Raw genomic sequence first — 14,097 nt, forward strand, 5'->3', positions numbered from 1 at the left:
AGAACAAAAAGCTATCTTTAGGATTGTTAAGGATTTTATCAATCCTTCAGCTCTATCGCAAGAGATCCCTCCATCGCAAGATCTCTGTAACGCGATATCTGATTACTTTGAGAATAAAATCCTAACAATCACTAATACCTTTCCATCAGAAACCATCATCACAACTGATGTTGGAGAGATAGCGAAACTGACTTCCCCCCCCGTTTCGACGAGTTCGCCCCAGTCTCTCTGGAAGAATCTGCTAAAGCTATTTTAGCCAGTAAATCAGGTTCCCCTTTTGATCCCTGCCCTGCTCCGGTGTTGCACCAACTAATAGAGATAGTTAATCCTATGATCAACAGTATCATCAACTCTTCTCTAGCAACAGCAAGTATCCCCGAGGATTGGAAACTTGCAGCTGTCAAGCCACTCCAAAAAAAGGCCCTGGCTGATCCTACCACCCTTTCCAACCTGCGCCCGATTTCCCTGCTACCCATTCTATCTAAACTGACTGAAAAGTTTGTCAATAGCCAACTGACAAACTTTCTGGAGAAGAATAACGTTCTCCATTCGAATCAGTCAGGTTTTCGGTCAGAACACTCGACCGAATCAGCTTTACTATACTCTGCTGAAACTGTAAGAGCAGCAATGGATCAGGGAAAACAGGCTGTCCTTATCCTTCTTGACCTGTCGGCAGCCTTCGATACCGTATCCCATAACATCTTACTGGACCGGTTGGCTGCCGCAGGGGTAGGAGGACAGGCGTTGGCCTGGTGTAGGAATTTCCTTACTAACAGGCGCCAAATAACAGTGCTTGGCCCATATCAGTCTGAGGCTAAAAACATCAGCTCAGGGGTGCCACAGGGCTCCAGTTTGAGCCCTGTTCTTTTCAATCTATATATGGAACCCCTGATGAACTTGATCGCGTCATTCAGGATCAGTTCTATTTCATACGCTGACGATACCCAACTGATTTTGGTGCTGGATAAGGAAAAACCAGGTGCCGAGGAAGATCTTAGGAACTGTCTTGCAGCAACATTCAAATGGATGAATAACAACCATCTAAAGTGCAACGCCGGAAAAACGGAAATCCTACCCATGGGGATCAATAACACTTTCTCCCCTTTGGTATGCTGGCCATCGGATGCAGAAGCTCCACCCAATACAATTGCATCCGCACGTAACCTAGGCATAAAATTTGACAACTGCCTATCTTTTAAACCTCAGGCTGTAGCAGTGGCAGGCATGTGCTTTCAAATTATTAAAGCACTTAGGAAGTTTTTTGATCTCCTCCCTCTTACAGCGAGGAAAACAGTCGCAGTGGCATTAATAAATTCTAGGCTTGACTACTGCAATGGACTTTACGTTGGAGCAAATAAAATCGTGCTCCACAAATTGCAGATGGTCCAAAACGCGGCTGCCCGCCTCGTACTGCGTCTGCCCCGTAGATCATCAGCCTCTGCAGCCTTAAACACCTTACATTGGCTGCCAATAGGAAGGAGAATCTTGTTCAAACTTCTTTTGATTACTTTCAGGGCCTTCCATCAGCGTGGCCCGATCTATCTACGCAGGGGGTTTAAAAGATACTACCCAGCACGCTGCCTTAGATCTGCAAGCCAGAATTTACTTACCACTCCTCGCTTTAAACTGGCTACAAAAGGCGGCAAATCCATTTTTGTACTTGGAACTAAGGCGTGGAATAAACTTCCGCTTTCCTTGCGGTCCTTCTCCCAAGAAGCCACTTTTAGGAAGGCATTGAAAACTTGGATTTTCTCTATGTCTGATACTCTGTGTAGGACTTTAGTCTAGTGGATGTGTTTAATAATTTAGGATGCTCTCTTCCCTATTCCAACTCTTCCAACGGGTTGTGTAAGCGCCAAGATACTCCTTGGAGTGGTAGTAGCGCTCTATAAGTGTCCCTTACATTTACATTTACATTTACATTTAGTCTGACTGGGATCCTGCTAATTAACCTTGGGCACTGAACTCCGCACTGCTAGCGGAGTTTGCAGAGATTTGTTAACTACACATTCTATTAAAAACACGGAATTCTCTATTCCTCCACGTAGCGGAGTCAGCTACTAAACTGCACCCGCAAATGCTTTGATAAAGCAACTTTACATACTAAAAAGCATATAACAAATTCACAATGTGAACTTTGGAAATGAAAAATATCAATTTCAGATAATGAGAGAGGTGATGATTTCGGGTCCCCCCTAACCTAGGGTGAGGACCAAGCAGATGCCTTGAACACAAAGAGCATATCATGCTGAACAATTCAGTGGTGATCCTATCCTCTGAGGACCACCCCACGCACAGTTATGGGCAAAAATACAATCCCAACCAAAGGCCCTGCAAAGCATCATGGGACAAGATTAGCAGTGGGCAGTGAAAATTATAGTATCCAATATCAAAATGATTCTACAAAGAGCCGCAGTTCAACCAGTCGTTACTAGGTGTCCCTCACGAGTCAAATGCAAAAGCATTGAAATTATTAAATCAAGCTGCAGTTCAACTAGTCCTGCTGCGTCTTTCCTCAAGTTTGTTCTTCTTGTTTCCTGTTCATATTCTCAATCTATATTATCCCTCTGTTTGTTTCTAGGTGGCAACATTTGAATTCCATTATAGGGTGTTGTCTTACGGTAATTTTGCTGCTTCCCTTCCACAGTTCACTACGAGATTGTTCATCCAACATTACATACTTTATGTTTCTAGTTGACTAATATGCAATATATAAGAAAACAAACCTCAAGGCATACATTTACATTTTATTTATAGAGTTACTTTCCACTCTGTGTGGACACACGCAAACATTCTCCATGCTTATGTACAGGGCACATTGTCCAGTTGTGACGTAATAATCACCAAAGAGGGTCCCAGATGTCCTTGGGTGTGAGCACACTGTCTGAGGTCTTGCATATTACTATGTCCTTTTGTTGCATGTAACATTATTCTTGACCCAGGTGTCTAGTCCTTGGCTAGCCCCTCTATACCATACCTGCAACACTATATATATTTTGACAAAATCAAAGCCAGTGCAGCAAACCTCCTGATCCTCTTGGGCACCTCCTGCTCATTTCCAAAAAGTACTACTATTGCTCATTTCTATAGAGAGTAATCTATCATCGTTGATGTCGAACTTGGTCCTCTCTGCAGGGTCTTACCAAAACTTTTTTTTTTATTTTAAAATATTTTATTGACATCATGAGGAGAACAAAATACAATTTATAGTTACATACAACTAATCAAAAGTCATTTAATAAAAAAAGGAGTTAGGAAGGTTAAACATGGCAAATAACAGAAGAAAAGATTTTATAAAGAAAAAAAAAGAAAAGAGAAATTATATTATTGATCCCCAGATTTTTTCCATTTTCCGCTTTGATTAAATTCCCCTTGTTTGTGCCAGGGCGTATTCCATATCATATATATCCTTGACCAACCTCCACCATTCCAAAACTGTCGGTGGGTTTTGTTGTATCCAAACCCGTGCTATTGTTAGTCTGGCACAAGTAATTAAAATATTCATTAAATCGACCTGACACCCGGTCCCACTAAACCCACCCACCAGCACATCTAATGCTGTCAGTATGATTGGGCATGCAAGTTTCTGAGAGAGAACTTTAATAACTCCCTCCCAAAATTCGGCTAACTCTGGGCATGTAAAAAACATGTGATTCAGGTCAGCTCCCCTTAGGACGCATTTTGGGCACTTGGTGCGATCGTTATTACTATTGTTAGATGCCCACTTCAATATTCTTTCTGGTGTATAATATAGCTGACATATAGTTTTATATTGTTGGAGCCTAAGGCTAGAAGAGTGCACAGAACGGCTTATACTGTGAAGGGCTGTAGATATTATATTTGGCGGCACATCGATATCCAATTTCCTACTCCACTTCTCTGCTAGCTTCGAGCAATCATCATTCCTGAGACCACTAAGAATTTTATACCCTATACTGATCAATGACTTATCTTTTTCCACATATATACAATTCCATATATCAGAATCAGAGATAGTCATAAGACTTAACTTACGTACGAAGTAGTCCCGGATCTGATAATATTTAAACCAAGCCCCTTCATTGAGGTTATGACAATCCTTCAGTTTTTCAAATGTTATGAAACCATTATGATCATACAGATCTCCTAGCGTTTTTATGCCTAAACTGGATAAATGTTTACCGGATTGGTCGTGAAAGATTTCAGGAAAGCCGGGATTACCCCACAAGAGAGCTCTACAATTATACAGAGAAGTTTTACATTTAGTGAGAAGTGCGCGCCAGATACTTATAGTGTCCCGCGCCGTCTTGAATTTTACCCGCTTAAAATAGTTGGGGTCGTTAAGTCTATTATAGAACATATTGGAATCTTCCCCCAGCATCAATTTGTGAAAGAAAAACCTATTAATGGGATTCGGCTCAAAAAAGTTGACCAGAAATAAAGCTTAACATCTGGGAAATCAAGACCACCCTGATTAAATGGAAGTTTTAATAAAGCAATAGCTTGGCAAGCTTTTTTATATCCCCAGATAAAACTACTAAGAATCCCGACTAAGCATTAAAATAAAGATTATCCACCCGTAAAGGGATAGAACGAAACAAATAAATGTATTTAGGCAGAATTTTCATTTTGACCAATTTTATTCGACCGATAATACTTAAGGGCACCTTGTGCCATTTTTTAAGTGAAATGGCAGTTTCTTTTAATAGTGTCTCATAATTTATTTATTTTTTTTAAATTTTTTTATTATTGGCAAATTCGAATCATAAAACATACATATACAGGATAGGCGACATGAAATAATGTGGTATATATGGATAACGAGGTACATACACAGATATCTGTAAACAGAACTCTACCACAGGGAAAAATATGACAATTAAGAGAAAAAGAGTACTGAAAAGAGACAAAAAAAAAAAAGAAAAAAAATAGAGTCAGAATCAATCAGGGGTCCTATGTCTGGTTTCCCCTTACTTCATTATACCACCTAGTAATAGGTTCCCATATCTGTGTACCGATTGCTCTCATTTTCCTACCTCTTGTGGCGTATATTGAGATTTCTTGTTTATAGATAGCTATAAAGCGGCTAAGCCACATATTAAAGGTAGGGGGCTCTGTATCTTTCCACCTAGCTGCTAGAATTATCCGTAGCACGGCATAGCCCAGAAATAATACCGCCTGTTCTTCTCTATTGTGATTCAAAGAGTCATCATGACCCAAAAGGAGCAACGTTATAGAATCATGTATTTGGTGCCCAAGAATTTGGGTCCAAAATTCCAACATCATAGTTTTAATTGTAGCCAATGTGGGGCATTCAGCAAACATGTGTAGGAGATTTGCAAGTGGTTGTTTGCATCTGGGACATTTATCATCCAACCTAAGGCCCCATGCAAACAATTTAGCTGGCGTAAAATATAAATTATAAATGATTCTATAATATTGAGCCTTTAAGTTAGAGGCTATAAAATATTTTGTTGATAGGGCTAATGAGAGATCTAGATCTACATTTGGATTTGCCAATTTTAAGGCCCAAGATTGTTCCGTGCGCTCTAGATCATCTGGGGTGTCGGCCAAAAGTAACTGATATAGGGCCCCAATTCTGGTAGATTTTCTGCCTATAATATCGAATAGTGGGATATTATCTGATAGAATTTTTGGTTTGGTATTGTTGATACTAGCTAATATTTGATAAAATTTTAGGAAATCATTCGTAGGGACGTTATATCTTGATTGAAAAAGCTCAAAAGAAAGTGGGAGATTGTTACCAAAAAAATCTCAGATTGTTTTAATACCTAGAAGTTCCCACCTCTGGGATCTGCTATCATTAGGGATATTAGAAAAATGTTTACATTGCCATAAAGGTGTATATTTTGTATATGTAGGAAGCCCTAGATGTTTGCCGATGGCTTTCCAGACTGAAAGAGCATCTAAAACAGTCTTTAATTTAATTTTTTTATAATAAGATGTTTCAGCCTGCCTTAGAAAAAGTCCCTTATGTTTTTTTCCTAGACTGAGCTCATATATTGATGGTATATGAGGGATTACAGAGGTTGGGCCTCTAAGTTTAGAAGTCAAAAGAGGATCCATGTTTTGCAATAAAGATGCCCAAAAATATAATCTTAAATTTGGTAGGGCTAAGCCACCTCTACTTTGAGGGAGTGCTAGAAGGGGAAGAGCCCGCCTTATTTTTCCGTAGCTCCACATAAACTTTGCTATGAGGGAATCTATAGTCTTTATAACGTGCTTTGCCGGTAAAAGGGGGATTGCTCTAAACAGATATAGAACCCGCGGGAATACATTCATTTTTACGTAATTGGCCCTACCTATAATAGAGAGGTGTAGGCTATCTACCCTTCTTAGATCGCTTTTAATTTTATCAATGAGGGGGGAATAGTTAATATCGCTGATGTTACTTATCTCTGCCGAGAGCACTATACCTAAATAAGTGGCCTGTTTAACCCTGAGAGTGCTTTCATATTGAGTATTGCTAGTGGCTAATACCATAGTTTTATCTCTATTCAAGGAATACCCTGAGTATTTCCCAAATGCTTGGGTAATTGTCTCGATTTCATAAACTGCTTCGGATGGTTTAGTGGTTATTACGGCAATGTCATCCGCGTATGCCATGACTTTGGTGGAAAAGGACCCTGTAGAAACTGGATATATGGAAGTTGAAGTTAGTAGCTTTTGAATAAGGGGATCTATATAGAGCGCAAATAAAACCGGGGAGCATGGGCAACCCTGCCTTGTGCCTCTTTGCACCGTGATGGCGTCCGACTCATTCCCTGCAATACAGATTTTTGCCGTGGGGTTGGTATAAATAGCTTTAATCGCGTTAATAAAAGTATTTCCGAAGTTTTTACTTTCCAGGATGTTCCAGAGAAACTGCCATTGTACTCGGTCGAATGCCTTTTCGGCATCGAGGAAGATCATCGACATCTCGCCCCCCGTGGCGCCCATGATGTCAAGCAGGGTTATGGCTCTACGAGTATGGTCTGTAGTGCCTTTGCCGGGTATAAAACCGTGTTGCCACGGGGATACAAGGCGTTCGATGACCCCGCTCAGACGATTTGCAAATATTTTAGCGTATAACTTCGAATCGGCGTTGATCAGGGATATAGGCCTATATGAGGAAGGCAGGTGGGGTGGTTTACCTTTCTTATGGAAAATTATTATGTTTGTTTGTTTCCAAGACTCAGGGGGAATTGCATGGTATTGGACTCCAAGAAACAGATCAAACAGAAAGGGAGTTATCTGATTTCTAAGGATTTTATATAGATCCAATGGGATTTTATCCGGTCCGGCCGCCTTGCCGTTGGCCATCTCAGCTAATGCAATCTCTACCTCAATGACCGTAATCTCTCTGTCAAGGTAAATCTTATTTTCCGCATTGATGTTTTTATGATTAGTATGGTCTGGGAGCCAGTTATTTAAGAATGTTGTAATTTCATTATCAGGATATGAAATATCACTACTATATAATTTTTGGTAATATTTTTGAAATACTTTATCAATGTCTTTGGGGGTAGTATATTCATTTCCCTCAAATTCTATCTTTTTAATGTTGCTCAGTGATTGCTTTTGTCGTGTGCGTAGTGCTAACTGCTTCCCCACATTTTCCCCTGATTCGTACAGCCTATCCTTATTAACCTGATAAGTTTCCGTGGCTTTTTGAATTAACGTACTATTAATCTCATTTTTTAAGATCATTATTTTATTTAAGATTTTCCCCGGATCTAAGGTAAGACCAGCTTGCCCTCTACGAGACAGATTTAACTGGGTGGCATGATGTGCCTCAAGATTGGACAACTCCTGCATCATTTCAATATTGAATTGTTTTTCTAGCTTTCGTTTATTAGCAACAAAGGAAATGGTCTCTCCTCTCAATGCTGCTTTAAAACAGTCCCATACTATTATGCGGGGTGCACTAAACTGGTTACAGTCAAAAAAGGACTGGGTCCACGATTTCATATGCGCTATATATTCTGGATTAACCAGTAGCCTTCTATCAAAAGTCCACTGTATTGTTGGTTTAACTAAATTAGCCGTGTCAAAGGTAAAGGTCAGTGCATTGTGGTCAGATAGGGTCTTCGGGGATTTAATTATTTCAATGATATCTTTCTGATTTATACTTGACATAATATAGTCGATTCTAACATATTTGCTGTGGGAGAAAGAAAAATATGTATAACCATCCACATTTGGCCCCCGGAGTAAGCCCCAGACGTCAGCCAAATTATGACTTTTCATCATCTGACCCAATGCTGTATATGACTTTGGTTTTCGCCCTTTATAATTTTGAGATAAGAAACTCCCAGAGGATTGCCCTATGTCGATATTAAAGTCTCCACAAAAGACCAGGGGACTTGACCAAGAGGCCAATTCGATTTCGAGCTCTCGAAAAACAGCGGGGTCATCTAAATTTGAGCCATAGATTGCACAGATAGTGATATCTTGTTGAAGCTGAATTATGACCCATCTGCCATATTTGTCGGCTAATTTACGAATTGGGAGGCCTATTATAGGTTTAGCGAAAATGGCTACCCCTCTGGTTTTAGTTGTTTGGGATGTAGCCGCCATTAGGTTATAACCTGGTAGTTTAAGTAAGTTCCTGTCGGAGTATGCGATATGTGTCTCTTGGAGACATAATATATCAACCGGACTTTGTTGTATTGATTGGGATAACTGGGCCCTTTTATCTTTATGATTAAGGCCTGCCACGTTCCAAGTACAGAGGCTTATCCTCCCCATGGATTAACATGAAAGACTAGCCTGATAAGCTTTAGACACCCATTCTCACCAAAACAAATAAAGCGTTTCTGCTTTTCTTTAACATTTCTGTGGCTTTTACTCCTAATACTTTTAATACAACATAGTCTGTGACCGAATTTGTCAGTTTTTCTTTTTTGATTTTCCCCCTCCCCCGCCCTCCTCAGCCCCCTCCCCAAGGCCTTCCCCGAGACCTTCCCCCCCCACCTCCCCCCGTACTCCACCATATGAGGCATGAAGACTCTCACTAGAGTCTTTGATGATGGAGAGACACCCTGTGGCCATGCCTTAGTCAATAATTCTATATGCTTCAGATAACACATGTGTAGGCTAGTGAAAGGATATGCAAAAAATAAAAGGAAACATGCAAAACTATGAAAGAATAAACATCCTAGAACCAAACGGGACCCAATAAGACATGCGAAATAAACCATACATGTTGAGAGAGAAAATTAACTTTAGCTCTAATAGATTATACAGCATATTCTAGTCCTATTCTGAGTGATTTAGCCCAAAAAAAAAAAAAACACATTAGAGTTGGTGTTAAGCTTAGGACTTTGAAATATGCAGTATTCTTACAATGAGCTTATTCTTCCTAAATTGTGAAACAAAGCCCACCAACCGGGGGCTATACTGTAATCAGGATGACCTTAGCCAATTTAGGGCACATAAAGAAACATATTGACTCAGAAAAATTAGGTCAGGCTATCTAAAAAAGCCTTAGCTTTGATCTCGGATGAAAAGAATTTTACCTGACCATTATACAACACCTTGAGTATGGCAGGGTTATTCAAGTAAACCTTTGCTTTTTTGTCCAAAAAAGGTTTGATTAGTTGACGGAGACGCCATCTCCGCTCCACAGTTGTGTGGCAGAAGTCCGGCCTGACAAAGTATGAAATGTCGCCTCGGATCCGATGGGCCTCAGGCCTCGCTTTCTCTGCAACACTTTGACGAAGCAAAAAGTTACCAAAGTAAACGAGTATTGCCCTAGGATATTTGCTTTGCGAGTTGGTAGGCCGCAATGTAGCAGGAGTTCTGTGGACCCGTTGAACTTCCAGATCCCAGTTCCATGAAGACAGCTCAGGAAAAGTGTCTTTAAAGAGTTGGATCATAAAGATGCGTATATCGTCTCCTTCACTTTTTTCGGGTACACCCAGTACTCGGAGATTATTGCGACGCATACGATTTTCCATCTGCTCAAGCTTCCATCTTACGTTAGTCATTTCAGCGTCGTGGGCATCGACCTGCTCTTTCACCACAGTTGCTTCCGCCTCAATACCCACAATACGATCTTCCATATCTGTCATTCTTGCATTAGATGCAGCTACTGTTTTTGAAAGTTTTCGCACCACCCCCTGTACCTTTTGTAGGGCTTGTTGAGCTTTCCGACCATCCTTAGACGTTTGCTCTCTGTGTGATGCGATTGCCTGCAACACTGTGTCCATTACCGCAGTTAAGGTTGTGTCTTGTTCCTTTGAAGAGAAGGAGGCTCCATGGGCACTAGGGACTAATGCGGGAGTGTCTTCCCGATGAGGACCTGCTGAGGTATGGCGGCTTCTCTTTTTTTTTATCACTGTGTGTCTTCCGGCTGTGGCTTCTCCCAATAGCTCGTCTGTATTGCTATCTTGATTACTGGAACTGGAGCCGGTATGCAGGTCAGATAAAGAGTCTAAGTCAGAGTCTAAGTCTAAGTCCTGGTGCCAGCCTGGGTCCTCACGACCCTCAGAGATAGTGTAGAATTCAAGAGGTTCCAAGTCTGTATCAGACGTGATTCCTGCTCCGTCCTCGTCGGTTACTGGCCCAGGGAGTGTTGGCTCTTCAACCTTTCTTTCCTCTATTGGTGCAGAGGTGCCTTCGATATGAGCAAAAGTATGCGCTGGAGAGGGTGATATTGATTTATCCTCCGCGCTGACAGAGCTTGGCAATGTTGAATGTGTTTCTGGCAGAGGAACAGTGGATGCATTTGTTGTACTTCTTGTACTATTTACATATGTGACTATCTCAGATGTAGTTGTTATACACTCTTCAGTCACACGTATTTCTTCTTGTGCTTGTGTTGTAATTGCAGTTGTGGTTGCGCAATAGTTACTGTGGCGCTCCCTGGTGAGTCTTCTGTAACAGTTAGGTCCTGCGGCGGTAATGCCGGTAGCGGTGATAATAGCGGGTCAGTTGTAGGTACGAGAGCAATTGACTGTGTAGCACTTACCAAGGAGTTTAGGTCCGCTAGTAATGCAGCCGCTGCTGACACAGACACTGCTGCCGCCGCTGACGAATCCGACCTGGGGAGCGCAGTTGGAGTGGCTGGCGGGGCTGCAATCAGCGTCCCGCTTCTTGCGTGGTGATTAGGAGAGGAGGGAGCAGCTCCGGCCGGCGTTTTACGAAGCAGGTCTACAACCGAGGGACCCGGCCCCGGTCCCGGTGCCGGAGTGTTAGTATTCCTCGTAGTTCTCTGTTGCTTCGGCTGGGGTTGGTGCTGGGCATGGCCACCATCTGATCCGGCAGCCTCATCCGTTACTGACCCAGCGCGCCTGGCAGCGAGCTTCTGATCGCGAAGCGCTTGTTTGGCGGCTCGAGTCTTCAAGGCGGCTGCGGCCGCTGCAGCATTTTTAGGAGCCATCTGCGTCTTCGTATGGGGGCAGTCGATACCAGAAGCACAGCAAGACTGTTGACGGAGCTGTAATAAGAGTCTGAGCACCGTGAGGCCGATTGCTGACGCGATGAGATGAAGTCTTGAGCGTGGCTGCTCAGGTAAGAGCAATACATCCCCAGATGGTTTGAGACAGGCGCCACTCATTCTTCATTCTGCTAAATATTATTAGTGGCTTTGTACTTTTCTGCGCCAGTTGTTCACCTTTCTCACGGTGTCTTCATGGGTAACTCGGGATCCTAGCCTTCCACTAACCCATTCGGTTGACTAAGGCACAGGAGAGTGTCTCACAGCGGACTAGTGAGCCGCCGCCATCTTGCCTCTGTACTCGTGTCTCATAATTTAAAGCAGCTATTTCATTTATTTTAGCAGAAATTTTAACCCCTAAGTAGGTGGCAGCCTCACATACTCCCTGCATAGGGCTCAAAGATTCATAATTCATAATAATTTTAGTCTTATTGGTGTTAAGCCTGTATCCGAAGACCGCTCCAAATCTTTTTGCTTCCAGTATAATACCCTTCATAGCTTCAGAGACCTCTGTAGAATATATTGCAATATCGTCCGCATAGGCAGGTATTTTAAGTGAGTTTGAACCAAATACAAAAGGGGCTATCTGAAGTTGATTCTGCAAGGCTGATATGAATGGTTCCATTATTAGAGCGAATAACAAGGGTGAAAGGGGGCGCCCTTGTATCGTACCTCGTTGTATTGGAGGAACACTTCCCTAAATAGCTAATTTTGGCGGTCGATTTGTCATACAGGGCCTGAATCCAGTTCAAAAATTGGTCTTTGATACCAAATGCCGACAATGTAGCCCAGAGAAAGTCCCACCCCACTCGGTCGAATGCCTTCTCGGCATCTAATAATATCATACCGAGCGGGGTTGACTCCACCTGAGCCACATCGAACGCCGTCACGGCCATGTTAATGTGAGCAGTAGTGTCCCTCTTTGGGATAAACCCATGTTGCTGGGGTGATACCAATCCCGGCATTATTGGTGCCAGCCAAGTTGCTAAAATCTTAGCAAATATTTTAACATTGTTATTTATAAGTGAAATGGGTCTATAAGACCCACATTCATCGGCTGGTTTATTTAAAAAAAAAAAAAAAGATGATTTGTGTGGAGTTCCAATATTTAGGGGCTTTTTTCCCTACCCCGATAGAGTGGATAACCTGAGAAAATAGTGAAACCAGTTCTTCCATGCATGTTTTATATAATTCCATGGGTATCACGTCTTCCCCTGTCGCTTTACCAGATGGTAAGGAATTAATGGCTAATCTAATTTCTGCTCCTGTAATATCATCCATTAGTGAATCAGAGTATTCATCCCCCATGCTTTTAATTTTACTTATAGAAATATATTTTTGTATCTCCTCTTTAACTGTCTGATTTTCAGGAGTGTAAAGTTCTTGATAATACTTAGCAAATTGTTGAAGAATCGATTTAGGATGATTATATATCTGATAATTGGCCCCCTTAATTTCTTTAATAGTCGTTTTGGCTCTATCCTCCTCAAACTTATATGCCAATATCTTGCCTATCTTTTCACTGCTTTCATACTGTGACAGTTGATATTTTTTTAATTTGAAAACACTTTTTTCCCTAAAAGTATTTTTAAGAGCAGATTTTAATTCTATTAAATTATGACCCAATTCATCTGCTTTTACCGACCCTGAAAGTAATGCGTCAGCTAATTGATTCTCGATCGATGTTATATCGGCAATCATTTTCTCATCTTGTTTACGCTCCTTATTCTGTCTCCATATAAATTGATGTGCAAACCCCCGTATGCTGGCTTTGCAGGCATCCCAGACTATTAATGGTGAGGTCAAATCAATGTTTATACTAATAAATTCTTTCAAATGATCTTTTAATTGACTTAAAAAGTCTGGATTAAGAAATAGATATCTGGGAAAAGAAAACAACCTAGGACCTTGTCTCTCTGCTGCTACATTAAAAGACAAAAGAAGAGGATTATGATCTGAGGTGACTCTCGGGCAGATTACCATAGTGCTTGATTCAAGAATCCTGTCCGATACCCAGGCCATATCTATGCACAGTTTGTGTGCGGCAGAATAGTAAGTATAGCCAGCTATATTTGGGAGTAAATACCGCCACGCATCTTTTATGGCAAGGATACGGGCAAGATCCATAATAGCAGCACGTGTCTTCTGCATTCTCTGAAACAACCCCCGTCTGGTAGTGTCAATGCTATAATTCATAATACAATTAAAATCACACATTACTATATGTTCCCCCTCCCGGCCTAGCAACTCCATATTAATTTGATCAACAATTTTTGGCTCATCTATTTTGAGGCATAAATACCACAAAATGTATATTTACAACCTTCCAGTGTCAACTGGACTATGGCCAATCTGCCCGCTTTATCAAAAAAAGTTTTTTTAATTTCTGCTCTGAATTGCCTTTGTTTTGGAATAGCTACCCCCCGTATTGAAGTGTTTAAATCAGTACACACAAGAACATCATACCCCAATTGTTTAAGTAAGTTTCGGTCTTTATATGCAATATGAGTCTCAGAGATTACAGCTATATGTGGATTATACATTTTTAACTCTTCAAACACTAATCTTCTTTATTCCTACTATTCAAACCCGCCACATTCCATGCCAAACGTCTCAATTGATACATCTTATATGAGATGGATTCCCATCTTTAAAAAATTCAAACAAATAAAAAT

The sequence above is a fragment of the Lissotriton helveticus genome, chromosome 3_1 (genome assembly GCF_964261635.1).
Source record: "Lissotriton helveticus chromosome 3_1, aLisHel1.1, whole genome shotgun sequence".
Classification (NCBI taxonomy): Eukaryota; Metazoa; Chordata; class Amphibia; order Caudata; family Salamandridae; genus Lissotriton; species Lissotriton helveticus.